Below are 14,523 nucleotides of genomic sequence, written 5' to 3'. Positions count from 1 at the left end.
ATTCTGTTACATGCCACATTTTTTTTTCATTCATCTGTGAATAGACATTTAGGTTGCTTCCTTGCCTTAGCTATTGAGACCAATGCCTCAGTGAACACGGAAGGGCAGATATCTTTTCAAGATCCTGATTTCAAACACTTTGGATATATACCCAGAGGTGCCATGGTTGGGTCATACGGTAGTCTTATTTTTAATTTTTTGAAGAACCTCCATATGTTCTCCATGGTAGCCGCACCAATTCCCACCAACAGTATGCAAGGGTTTTCTTTTCTCCACATCCTTGCCAACACTTACTCTTTTTTTGTGATAGCCATGCTGACTAGTGTAAGGTGATATATTATTATGATTTTCATTTTCATTTTTCCTGATGATTAGCGATGTTAAGCACCTTTTCATGTACCTGCTGGCCATTTGTATGTCTTCTCTGGAGAAATGTCTATTCAGTTCTCCCATTTTTTAATTGGGTTCTTTAGTTTTGTGCTACTGAATTGTAGGAGTTCCCTCTATATGTTGGATATTAACCTTTTATCAGGTATATAGTTTGCAAATATTTTCCCCCATTCCGTAGGTTAACTTTTCATTTTGTTGATCATTTCCTTTTCTGCGTGTAAGCTTTTTAGTTTGATGTAGTCTCACTTGTCTATTTTGGCTTTTGTTGCCTGTGCTTTGGGGGTCATATCCAAAAAATCCTTGCCAAGACCAATATAAAGAAGTTTTCCCCTATGTATTTTTCTAAGGGTTTTATAGTTTCAGTTCTTCTGTTTAAGTCTTTAATCGTTTTGAGTTAATTTTTGTGTATGGTTTATGATAAGGTGCCAATTTCATTCTCTTGCAGTTTTCCTAATACCGTTTACTGAAGACTATCCTTTCCCCTTTGTGAATCTTGGCACTTTTATCAAAATCAGTTGACCATATATACATACATGCGTTTACTTCTCTGCTGTCTATTCTGTTCCATTCATCTATATGTGTGTTTTTATACCATTTTAATTACTGTAGTTTTGTAATGTATTTTTGAAATCAGGAAGTATGAGGTCTCCAACTTTGTTGCTTTGGCAATTCAGGGTCTTTTGTGGTTCCATATGAATTTTAGGGTTGTTTTTTTCTATTTCTGTAAAAAACATCATTGGGATTTTGATGGGGATTGCATTGAATCTGTAGATCACTTTGGGTACTATGGGCATTGTAAGAATATTAATGTTTCCAATCCATGAACCAGGGATATCTTTCCATTTAATTTTCCCCAATTTCTTTCATCAACGTTTTATAGTTTATAGTACACAAGTCTTTCAACTCCTTGGTTAAGTTCATTCAAAGTATTTTATTCTTTTTGATGCTGTTGTAAGTAGGATTGTTTTCTTAATTTCCTTTTCAGGTAATTCCTGTCAGTGTATGGAAACACAACTGATTTTTGTGTGTTAATTTTGTATGCTGAAACTTTAATGAATTAATTTTTAGTTCCAAAAGGGGTGTGTGTGTGTGTGTGTGTGTGTGTGTGTGTGTCTGCATATGCACATGTGTATAGCCTTTAGAGTTTTCTATATACAAAAGCATATCATCTGCAGTGATAATTTTACTTATTTCTTTCTGGTTTTGATGCCTTTTATTTCTTTTTCTTGCCTAATCCTTCTGGCTAAGGCTTCTAGTACTGTGTTGAATATAAGTGATGGGAGTAGACATTCTTGCCTTGTTCCAGATCTTAGAAGAAATGCTTTAGTTTTTCACCATTGAGTATGATGTTAGCTATGGACTTTTTTTTTTTAACGTTTTATTTATTTTTGAGACAGAGAGAGACAGAGCATGAACAGGGGAGGGTCAGCGAGAGGGAGACACAGAATCTGAAACAGGCTCCAGGCTCTGAGCTGTCAGCACAGAGCCCTGACGCGAGGCTCGAACTCACGGACCGCAAGATCATGACCTGAGCTGAAGTCGGCCGCCCAACCGACTGAGCCACCCAGGTGCCCCAGCTATGGGCTTTTTATACATATCCACAGGCTGATGGGATCTGTAAGTGGGCATGTTCTCTCTCCCATAGGAAAACCTGTGACTCAAGGGGATCTCTCTTAGAGCTGTACTGTGCCAAGTTAGGGAAGTAAAGTGAACCTTTTGTCTTACCTTTTTCAATGTGTCTTTTCTCATTTCTCTGTGCCACTGGAGTGCTGTAACATCTCACCTGGATTCTGGAACTTTCATAAAGATATTTTTATCCATGGATGCTTGTTAAATCAGTGTTTCTAAGGGAGGACAAGGGCTGAGACCACCTATTCCACCTGCTGACATCCTGCTAATGTCATTCCTGATTGTTACTGTCTTTAAGCCATTGTTCTGGAATGGTTTACCATGCTGCAATAGATGACTGAAACAGGTGTGGGTTCCCAATGAGATAGGTGCTATAATTAACCCCAGAGTACATGTCCCTAACCACTGCACAAGCTGCCTCTCCATTTAATCCCATAATATGAAACTAATTAGATAATTCTGATGATATGCTGGACTTCCAAGTCACAACAGCCTACTAATGATGCCGGCATGTTTCAAAATGTCTGCTAATACTTCATTGTTTTGTTCATTCTGCTTAGCTTGAGCAAGAGGTTACTCTAGGATTGCCACACTTCCAGTGCTTTCAAAGTATACTTACAAACAAGCTAAAGTGAAACCTTGAAAGACTTCTAATGTTCACAGCAAAACAAAGATGAAGACAGATGAGGATCCATTCTTCAGCCACTGTACTTTGATTGGTGGTGAAGAGAGTCTGAACAACAGACTGTCAACCAAAGTGCTATCAATCAATCTGTAGTATTGCAGGTTGGGAATATAGTCATACCACAGAGCCTTATTTAAAACACATTCTTGGAGCATCTGGGTGGCTCAGTTGGTTAAGCATCTGACTTCGGCTCAGGTCATGATCTCGTGGTTCGTGGGTTCGAGCCCTATGTTGGGCTCTGTGCGGACAGCTCAGAGCCTGGAGCCTGCTTTGGATACTGTGTCTCCCTCTCTCTCTGCCCCTCCCCTGTTCTCTCTCTCTCTCTCTCTCTCTCTCTCTAGCTCTTTCTCTCTCGCTCTCTGTCACTCTCTCTGTCTCTCAAAAATAAATAAACATTAAAACACACACACACACACACACACACACACACACACACACACACACACATTCTTGGGGAAAGAAGCATGCCTGGTAAGTAGAACATCTAGATCAAGGATCAGCAAACTAGGGCCTGTGACTCAAATCCCACTGGCCACCTGTTTTTATAAATAAAGCTTTGTTAGAACATAGCCAACCTATTCATTTGTATATTGCCTATAACAGCTTCTAAGCTAAAACAACAGTATTGAGTAGTTGTGAGAGACTGTACAGATCACAAATCCTAAAATATCTACTATCTTGCCCTTTACAGAAAACGTTTGCCTAACTCTGCTCTCGATAAGTGACATTTAGCTGTTTTTTTTATGTTCTAAATGTCTCTCAAATCATTCATACTTTCCTTCATTATTGTTTTTAAATTTTTAATTATCAGATATTTCAAACATACTTAAAATTAGACCAAATAGTAAATAACTCACTCACATACCTACCACTGAGATTAAGCAGATGTTAACATTTTGCCATATTTGTTTCATCTTGACTTAAAAATGAAAAAAATACAAATACAGCTAAAGTACCCCTTGTCTTTCCCTTCCCTCACCCCCATCCCCAGAGGCTACCATCATCTTGAAGCTGGAGTGCTTCCTTCCTATTCATATTTTTGCAGTTACTACAAACTTATACAATTTGCTACAGGCTTGAATAATTTTTACATAAGTACTATCATATTGTATCTTTTGGAGACAGTTTTCCCACTCAGCATTATCTTTCTGAGATTTATAGATACTGATACATGTTTATCTAGTTCATCCACTTTAATTGTATTATGGCATTTCATTTTATGAATAAACCACAGTTTATATAACCTAGTAATGTAACAACCTGATGAGGGACAATTTGGTTGTTTCCACTTTTTCTTTTTTTTTTAATTTTTTTTAATGTTTTATTTTTTTTTTGAGACAGAGAGAGACAGAGCATGAGCACGGGAGGGGCAGAGAGAGAGGGCGACACAGAATCCGAAGCAGGCTCCAGGCTCCGAGCTGTCAGCCCAAAGCCTGACGTGGGTCTCGAACCCACAACTGCAAGGTCATGACCTGAGCCAAAGTCGGACGCCCAACTGACTGAGCCACCCAGGCGCCCCTCCACTTTTTCTTATTTTTAACAGTGCTGTAATAAACAACTTTATATACATCTTCTTGCCTACAAACATATGAATTTTTTTAGGGTATGTTCCTAAGAGTCAAGTAGCTGGTCAAAGGGCATAGTGTGTTTAATTATCTTCTGTTTACCCTTCCAGATACCACTCTTCACCATTTCCCTTCCTGCTCTGGATCCCAGGGAGCTGAATGATATGGACTGATCAGCAGGCTCCCTTGCCTCCTGCTTCCTACTGTGTGTGGCCAATGAAGGGAACTAACAGGAAATTGGCACGGGGAGGAAAGTAGGATCAGGGTATTTATCCCCACCCCCATCCCTCTCTGTGGGATTGCAGCAGGCTGGCTGGGTTCCCTCCCTGGCTATCTGGTGGAGAAGTATCCTATCACTTCTCCCAAATTTGCTGCTTTAATATTTATTTATTTTTGAGAGAGAGACAGACAGACAAACAGAGTGCGAGTGCGGGAGGGGCAGAGAGAGAGGGAGACACAGGATCCAAAAGAGGCTCCAGGCTCTGAGCTGTCAGCACAGAGCCCAGGGCAGGGCTCAAACTCACAAATGGTGAGATCATGACCTGAGCCAAAGTTGGATGCTTAACCAACTGAGCCACCCAGGCACCCCTTCAAATTTTTTAAAATGTATTTTGTTATTGGGGCGCCTGGGTGGCTCAGTCGATTGAGCGTCCAACTTCACCTCAGGTCATGATCTCTCGGTTTGTAAGTTCGGGCCCGCATTGGGCCCTGTGCTGACAGCTGGGAGCCTGCTTCGGATCCTGTGTCTCCCTCTCTGCCCCTCCCCCACTTGTGCTCTGTCTCTTTCTATCAAAAATAAATAAATACAAAAATAATTTTTTTAATGTATTTTGTTATTTATCTTTTTAAGTTTTATTTATTTATTTTGAGAGAGAAAGAGAAAGAGGGCATGTGAGTGTGAGCAAGGGAGGGGCAGAGAGAGAGAGAGACACAGAGAGTCCCAGGCAGGCTCCATGCTATCAATGCAGAACCCAAAGCAGGGCTTGATCCCACAAACCATGAGATCATAACCTGAGCCAAAATCAAGGGTCAGACACTTAACCAACTGAGCCACCCAGGCACCCTGCTTCTTCAAATTTATCTTAGATCCACTCTCCCATGTGCATTTTGGGGTTCTGATACTCTATGCCAGATCATGACAATTTCTCCTGGCTCTGATTTTCTAATAATTTTAATAATAAAATAATGTGTTTGAAATATATTATATATGATAAAGGGTAGGTAAATAAATATATAGAATAATTTTTTGCATTAAGAAAATCATATGACTTATCTTTTAATTTGTTAACAAGGTGTAATACACCAACATATTTTCTAATATTGAACTGTCTTTGAATTTCATGGATGAGCCTAACTTAGTTGTATGATTTTTCTTAATACAACCGGTTTAGCTAGGATTTTTGCATCTAGGTTATTAAGAGAGATAACTGTATGATCTATATCTTGTGTTAGCCTTGTCTATTTTTGTGTGTGTGTGAAGTAGCTCACAAGCGATAGCTCTCTCTCTTTTTGTATTATCTGACTTAGCTTTAAAAGGATTCTCTAAATTTTGAAGATTTTCTAGAACTCTCCTGTGGGGGTGGGGGGAACTTATGCCCAGTAGCTTTTGAGTTGCATTACTAATTATTCTAGTTTATTTAATAGTTATAGGTCTAGTCAAGTTTCCTGATTCTTGCTGAGCCATTTTTAGTATGATACATTTCCTAGGTAACTATCTATTTCAGCCAAGTTTGCAAACACATGATGTGGACAAGCAGGCCAGCCATGGCAACAAGACGACCTTGCACCCCTCTTCACAGGGCGCAAACGGGAGCCTTCTCCACAGTCTGACCTATATCTTTACAGAACACCCCGTCAGCCTCCCGAGAACATGGGGAGATAGGCGGTCCTGTGGGGAGCTGTCACAAGCCTGTCTACCATCCACCTCTCTATCTCACAGAACACTCCCTATGTTGTGACAGGCTGCCGTGGGACAACAGAGTTTAGCTAAGTGAATGAAACTCAGACCTTCTGTCTCCAATCCAGCAAGCTTCCCTCAGTCCCATGCTTGCTCCTTGTCATCACAGGAAGGACCAGCGCCCACCTGGACCGGCCCCACACCCAAGTGCTCTTGAATCCACGCTCCTCCTCCCAGGTGAGGGTCTAGTGAGGCTTTGCCCTGGGCTGTAGGGACTACAGTCATAGCCGCTGCTGTGTCATTCTCTGGGCAGTGTCTGGCTCCTCTCAGGTGCTCAGAAAGCTGGGGTGATTGAAATGGATTAGTTTTTTGATTCGAGAGGCCTCAGACACTGAACAGTGCTGACTCGGGGAATCACAGCCTGCAATGGCTCATACATCAGGACCTCTTTAATGGGGAATTATGGAAATGTGCTGCCTGGAGCTGTCTTAATTAAGAACAACCTGATATTGATTGCAGCCTCTGAGTGGACTCTTCTTTTCTCCTTGACGCCTAGGGGCAGAATCCAGCTGCCTTCAACAAGGCTTTCCTTCTCCTAACATTGCTGCTGACAGGCTCGGTTTGCAAACAGTTGAGCTAGTTGGGGATGGTGGCCTTTCAGCCAGTGTGAGCCTCCCTAATGGGAAACCTAAATCAGTGAATAAAAAAGATCTTGCCACCTGGTTCTGCCCTGGCTCTGAGGAAAGGCTGGGGCTGAGGTTGGAAATAGGCAGAAGATAGATAATCAGGTCAGTTGTTCTTCCCAGCACCCACTCTCCCCACCCCCATCCCAAAGCCAGTTTGTCCTGGAGATTATATTTCAACCAGAGAATAGAGATGGACTCCCTCTACCCCTGACCACCTGTCAGCTCCAGTCCCCAGCCAGAGGACAGGCTGGGCCTGAGCCTCCAAGGGAGGAAGGGTGCAGCCATTCTCCCTCTGCACAAGGACATCTTTTTACTATGTTCAAAGACCACAAAAGAGAACCCTGGCTCTGGGAAGGTCCAGCTTCCCAAGTCAAGTTTCCAAACCCAGCCCAGAGCCAGATGCCCCCTGACAGCTTCCTGTCAGCCCACATTCCCTCACTCAGACTGTCCCTGGATTCTCCATCACCATGCTCAGTCCACTCATCACATCTTCATCCAGCAAACGTTCACTAATGTGTGTGAGGTCTTGACACTCTGTAGTTCCATATCCTTCTTTCCCCTCCCCTCTCCAAACACACACACACACACACACACACACACACACACACAGTTTTACAGTTTATACAAGAGTTTTCGAAGAAGCTTTTTCACCAGGTTTGACTCATCTTACATTTGGTGGCTATAGGTTTCTCTGGTGCCCAGATTCTCCAGGGAATCGTTTAAAAGGTATAAACAGATATTTAAATCTTTTGGGAGCTCACTATTTAAAAGCTCTGGGGGTGAGCTTCTTGTAATGACGTGGCCACTCCTTAAATCATCTGTGGGCAAAACCTCCTTAAACAGGAGGACTCTTGGGCCTAACTCCTACTTGAGTGAATATAATCATTGGACTTCACCTGACCGGACAAGAGGGGGAATGTCACGTATCCACTGTCCTTGATATCCTCAACTGTCCTTATTGGTTCATAAGGGATATCAGAAATGCTAACCCCAGAAAACAGATCCTTCTCACCTGGGCCTCTGTCTCTGCCTCTCCAACCTAACCCTTTCCAATGGCTTCCTGTTTCCCAGATCACTAATTCTTTGAGTGTGGTTCCTGGGCCAGCAGCATCAATATCACTCAGAACATATAAGAAATACAAATTTGCGGGCCTTACCCAGGCCTATTGAATCAGAAACCCTAAAGGTAGGGCCCAGCGATCTCTGTTCTATCAAGCCCTGCTGCTAATTCTGATGCACAGAGTTTGAGAACTACTGCCCCAGATAGGGGTACACCCTTAGCAAGATCTGCAAGGACCTCCACGGAGATGCTGCTGGCCCGTAGGAGCCATTGTGTAAATTAGAATTCGAGCCTCCTCTGGGAGGTTGCAACTACAAGCATGTGCTTGCCACGTGGAGCTGGAGCTGTATTTCAGCCCCTTACCCCCTCGGTAGGGCATGCTTGTAAAGCCAGCAGCCTGCACAGCCATACCTGGTGTCCCTACCCCCAGGGCCAGACCCTCCAGCCTCGACACCCCCATGCTTCAGCCACTCCGAACATTTTACAATTCCCTGAACACATCATGGTACTTCATGCTTCCTTCATGCCTTTGCCAAAGCCCTTCCTTCTACCTAGAATGCCTTGCCCCTGTTCTTCTGCCTGGATAACTCCCACAACCTTTAAGACCCAGCTTGGCTTCTCCTCTTCCAAGAAAATATTTGCTGACTGCGGGAGCGTGAGATTCCTCTCCTCCAGCCTCCCTTGTCGCATTGTGCTCACCTCTCACGTTGTCCTTGCCTCACTGTGCTCTCACCATTCCTTTCATTGTCTCTGTCCCCCTCATGAGCAGGAGGGATGTCTGATCTGTCTCTATCACAGCATCAGGACAGTACCTGGCACATTCATACAGTGACAGAATACTAAGTGTCAGTTCTCTGCCAGGCTCTTGGCACTGGAGGTACAGTGAAGGTCATGTCGACAGGCCAATCTCATGGAGCTAATTCATAATTAAGTGAATGCTACAAAAGCAGGGTAGGAGGGAGTGAAGAAGCAAGGTCTTTGCCAAAATGGGGGGAGGCAAATGCTTTTCTGAATGATTTTAGAAGCTGCCTTGAAAACAAGGTGACTTCTTAGAGCTCTGGGAGGATGAATTCCTGTCCTCTGCAGATTCATTTGTGAAGTTGAAAACACCAAGATCAGCCCCAAGAAGAAAAAAAAAAAATCTCCCGTGGGGGTATCTGTCCTCCCACCAGCCGGGCCTGGTTCAGCCCCAGCTTTTGAAGAGCCATCTTGCAGTCTGGAATGTTCAGTGCCTCCTCCAGGGCAGCAGCATCCAGGAGTATGAACAGGGATAAGCCCAGATGAGGAGTCTTGATGCCTCTCCTCCTTATAATTAAGACTCTAATCACTGTGTCAAGACTCAAATCAGGTTGGCATGCCCCTCCTCAATTAGCAGCTTATCTAATTATAAGACATGAATTGCAAGCTTCCGCTCACTGCAATAATGCAATAATGGGGTTCCTTGTGGAAGCCATTTGACTTCTGAACTAATTTCTACACCCAGTGAGCAGTGGAGGAGGAAAATAGGAGCTCAGCTTACATGCAGAAAACATGGTTTTTTCCAAAGTAGAAGAATAGGTTTGAAGGTAGAAGGGGAGTGATCTGAAGAGGCCCTTGCCATCGTCCAGAGAGAAAATGACCTGGGGCAAGTGGTGGGGATGGGGAGGTCATCCCAGGTGGACAAAGAGATATTTAGAATATAGACCTGGAGTGGGGAGAGAGAGCAAGAGAGATCAGGAGGGAGATACAGGGAATCTAGTCTGGATTCTGAAGGTGCTACAGGGATAGCTGGAACAGACTTTCCGATAGGCTTTATTTGCACACCGTGCAGCCTGAGCCCAGGTTCACCTGCACATGCACACACACTTGCACGTGCAAGTGCACACACACACATGCCCACATGCACACAAACACGCACAGACACTGAACCCAGCTCCACTGCCCTTATTGAGATGACTGTGCTATAAGAGACCGTCTTTTGGAAAGCTCAGCAGAGCTAAGTCAAAGACCCTTTCTGTAGCCCCAGCTTCTTCCATTTTTCCCTGTAATAACAAAGCATGACACTTTGCTCCCTGGTACCAAAAAGCCTCTCCTGAGGCAAGAAAGCAGATAATGTGGCCATCAGAAAGGAAAGAAAAGCTCAGTCGTGGTGCTTATCCAGTGTGCTAAGAAAAGCCAGTTCTCACATCCTTACTAAAATTTGGAGTGGAGTCCTACAGACATGAGCAGAAATTCACAAATACATGTAATATATACAGAGACACTTCCAACTTGAAACACACACACACACACACACACACACACGGCACAACACAGAGGCTTTCTCACAGAATCACATACAAATACAGAGAAAACATAAACTTGCACACACAAACATCACACAACAAACAGGTACTGTCTGAAATTCATCCGCTCACTGAGAATAGAGTTTTGAATTAATTATTCAGAAAATTAAAGCAAAAATAATTTCGTGTTAATTAAAGCAAAAATAATTTCTGGATTTTTAAAATAAGTTTATTTTTGGGAGAGAGAGCATGAGTGAGAGAAGGGCAGAGAGAGACGGAGAGAGAGGGAGAGAGAGAGAGAGAGAGAGAGAGAGAGAGAGAGGGAGGGAGTTCCACTCAGTCTCCCACCATCAGCACAGAGCCCGAAGTGGGGCTTGAACTCACCCAAAGCAGGGCTCAAACTCACAAACTGTGAGATCATGACCTGAGCTAAAGTTGGATGCTTAACCGACTGAGCCACCCAGATGCCCCAATTATCTGGATTTTTTTTTAATTAAAAAAAATGAATTGGTTCATTGAATGTGCTGAACATTCTCCAGCTATAGAACATCTTATATTGGAGTGGCACGTTTTACTCAGCATAGGAAATTCACAAATGTTACCTCCTTAACACCCTACAGGGCTTTTCTGTTTGCATGGGTCTTTTTTTTTTTTTTTTTTTTTTTTTGTAATTTCCAAATGCCTTTTGTGCTGGGTGCTGACCATTAGCACGCAGCACTACCCCAGCCCTCCTCAGCTCTTTCTATATCACCAGAACCTGGAAACCAATAGACTACATTTCCCAGATCCCTGTGCCAACAGAGTTCTAGTTTTGATTCCACCAATAGGAGACATGCCCGTGAGATTTGGAATGTAGAAGAGAAACAGAAGCCATTACTGCTCCTCAGACATTTAGCAGGCAGACAAGCTTTGGCAGGTGCAGGCAGGAGGTCTCGCAGTGGCTGCCATACGTCCCCCTGTGAGTCACCCCCATCTGTGCTTCAGGCAGGTGAGATCATTGGTGGTGGGAGTTTTTGTAATTCTTATATCTGCCTGATTTTCTGAGACCATTGGCAGTTTTCCCAACCTTTACTGTTCCCACCCTTTCAAATATTTAAGCATCAAGTTCTGTGTATCAGTTCCTTCCTGCATGTAATACCTTAAGTAGTTTTCCAGATGAATACAAATTTGTGTATTACACATGTATACATCATGTTTCCCCTGTCAGGTTAAACACGTCTCCACAAACAATAAATTAAAAGGAACAGTTTTCTATAGTGCCCTCAGACTTGTATATTTGTTTATGCTGTATCCATTTCCAAGGGCTGTCATAATAAAGTGTCACAAACTGGCGGGTTCAAGCAATAGAAATGTGTTGTCTTACAGTTCTTGAGCCCAGAAGTCTGAGATGAAGTCATAGGCGGGGCTGGGTCCTTCTGAGGGCCATGTGGGAGAATCGGTCCCATGCCTTCCTCCCAGTTTCTGGTGATATGCGGGCCATCTTTGGGGTTCTTTGGCCTCTGCTGCGTTAGTCAAATCTCTGCTTTCATCTTCACGTGATGTCTCCTGGTGCATGTGTCTCTGTGTCCAAATTTCCTCTCTTTATTCGGATACTCAACATATTGGATAGGGTGCCTTCATGAGCTCATTTTAACTTGATTACTTCTGTAAAGATCCTATTCCTGAATAAAGTCACATTCTGAGGTACTGGGGGTTGGGGATTTCAGGATCATTTTGAGGAGGACACAATTCAACCCACAGCACTATCCTATTCCAGGTGAGTGTCCAGCAGCAATCAGTGGGATGGATCACTTAGGAATTCACAGATGATTTAGGCTAAAGATACTGAGTTGGAAGGATCAGCAAAAAGTGGCTGTTGACGTCACTGGAAAGTTCAATCAGAAAGACTGAAAAGAGTAAGAAGAGAAGAGGTCTGAAATAGGATCCCGGGGTACACTGACGTGTAAATCAAGAGTAAAGGAATAGTGACTGAGAAGGAACAGAAGAATAAGAAACACAAAGAGAATTCAGTGTCCCAAAGCCAAGATTGGGCAAGATGAGGCATGAGAATGGAGAATTAGAACATGAAGTAGGTTGGACTCTAGGCTTGCACAGAGGTGCGTGCAACGTGGTATTCCTGGAAACTGTCCACCGGGACCCCATGCACTAACCAGCCTCTCACATGCCACTGTGCCATCCACTCATGGCCCTGGACCTCTCTGACCCTCCACTCCTGGCTCTAGGTCCCACCAGCCCTCTGCCGGGGGCTTCTAGGTTGAGGGAGGAAACAGTTTCCTCCCTGGACTAGTTGGGAATCTTTCAGAATTGTTTATGAGGTTAGAAGTTAAAAAAAAATTAAATTTGGACCAGCCTTTAAGCAAAAAAAAATAAGGACATGTCACTGAAGTAGCTCACAGAATTGCAGCTTTGGGAGCCACGGTGGATTGGGATCCCTAGGAAGTGGATGGACTGTTAGATGGATATTAGCATGGAGGAAGTTTGGTGGGGAGAGCATGGGACTGGAGGGGATGTGGGGAACTTGAGTCCCTGCCATTCTTGACAGAAGCCCTGGACTACCCCGGAGAAATTCTGAAGATGGGATGATCCTTCAGTGCTGGAGCAAGGAGGCTGAGACTTTACCCTTGCATAGTTTGCCGGTTTTCCTGAGTTGAGACAAAGGCCAGGCTTTTGTAACCCACCAGAAAGCAGGGCATGACCTTAGGCAAGGCAACCCTCGTGAGCTGAGGCAATCCCCGCAGGAGACAGACCGCTCAGAGCCTTCTGCCAGCAGCTTGAGGTAAAACAGTCCTTCGTTCCCGTTATGAACTAGAAGTGTGTGTCCCCCCAAATTCATATGTCAAAGCTCTAACCCCAATGTGACTTTATTTGGAGATAGGGCCTGTGCGGTGGTAATTTAGGCTAAGTGAGGTTATAAGAGTGGGGCCTAATCCAATGGGGTTGGTGCCCTAATATGGAGAGGAGGAGACACCACAGCCCTCTATCTGCCACATAAAGACACAGTGAGAAAGCAGCCATCTGCAGGCTGAGGAGAGAGCTCTCTCCAGAACCTGGCCATGCTGGCTCCTTGATCTTGGGTTTTTCAGCCTCCAGACCGCTGAGAAAATAAATTTCTGTTGTTTAAGCCACCCAGTCTGCAGTATTGGGTTATGGCAGATAGAACTGACTAATACAATTCCTGAAGGAGAATGTGGGCAGCACATGATAGGGTCCAGCCTAGGTGCTAAACCAGGGACCCAGCTACCATCAGCACTGTCTGTCTGTCTTTCTCTCTCTCTCTACCTCTGCTCTTTTTCCCCCAAGTTGCAAGATAGAACATGCCTACCTGTAGGTCCTCACTCTTCCAAAGCCATGATCCAAGAAAGAAAAAAGCCATCCCTCAGGCTGCAATTTGGAAAACCCCAGGAAGCCCACACCATATGTAACCTCTCTGACCTATTCTGAGGCCAGTGGCATGCGGTACCATGACTAACCTTATCCTTGGCCAAATAGGCCAGATATGCTATCAAAAGACAAAACGGTGATGGGAAGATACCAAGCAGAAAAAGGAACTAGATATGAACCCTTAAATTTACCAAGAATGTATTCAGTCAAATTTCAGTAACTCACCAACCATGTGATACCAAGCAAGTCACTTTGCCTCTCTGAGTTTTTCTGTCCTCATCTGTCCCAAGGAGATGGCTGTGATTGGAGTGGGAATAAAGGATGTAATGTGTGTGATAGGCCTACCGAGCACATTACATCCTGGCTGGCACATGGTAAGTGTCCAGTAAAAGATAGCTTCCATTATTTTATTGCCTGGACAGTGCTAGAAGAAAATATAATTTTGCATCTCAAACTTCAAAACATGGGGAAAAGCAAAATCCCATTAAGGACGATAATATTTGTCCCGGGTCCAGAAACTCATAAAGTTACATGAAATATGCATTTTTCAGGTAAGGAAGCTAAAGCCCCGAGAAGTTAATAACTGGCCCAAGGTCTCACAAAGAGAAGCGATAGGGCTGGATCAGAGACCCTGAACTCTAGTGATATACCCAGATGCACTTCACCCTGCCGTCGTCTCCATGGGCAGCCCTCAGCCAGGCCCCTGACTCATTCCAGCCAGGTATGCAGCCTCCCTTTTCATCCCTCCCTGACACCCAGCCTGTATGGTCGAGCCCAGGGCTGCTCAGCAAGTGTTGCTGCAATGGAATTGAAACCCAATGGGGTATCTGGAAAGCAAGTGGGATATCTGGAAGTAATAAACTTCCAACCGCTAGTTCATTTGGCACCCAGTGGGGGTAAGCTCAGACTCCTCTCATCTCCCTTTCTTAAGAATCAATAAAAAGTTAGTCATGTGTTTAGCAGAGA

The sequence above is a fragment of the Prionailurus bengalensis genome, chromosome D1 (genome assembly GCF_016509475.1).
Source record: "Prionailurus bengalensis isolate Pbe53 chromosome D1, Fcat_Pben_1.1_paternal_pri, whole genome shotgun sequence".
Taxonomy (NCBI): Eukaryota; Metazoa; Chordata; class Mammalia; order Carnivora; family Felidae; genus Prionailurus; species Prionailurus bengalensis.
This window is presented reverse-complemented; position numbering follows the sequence as displayed.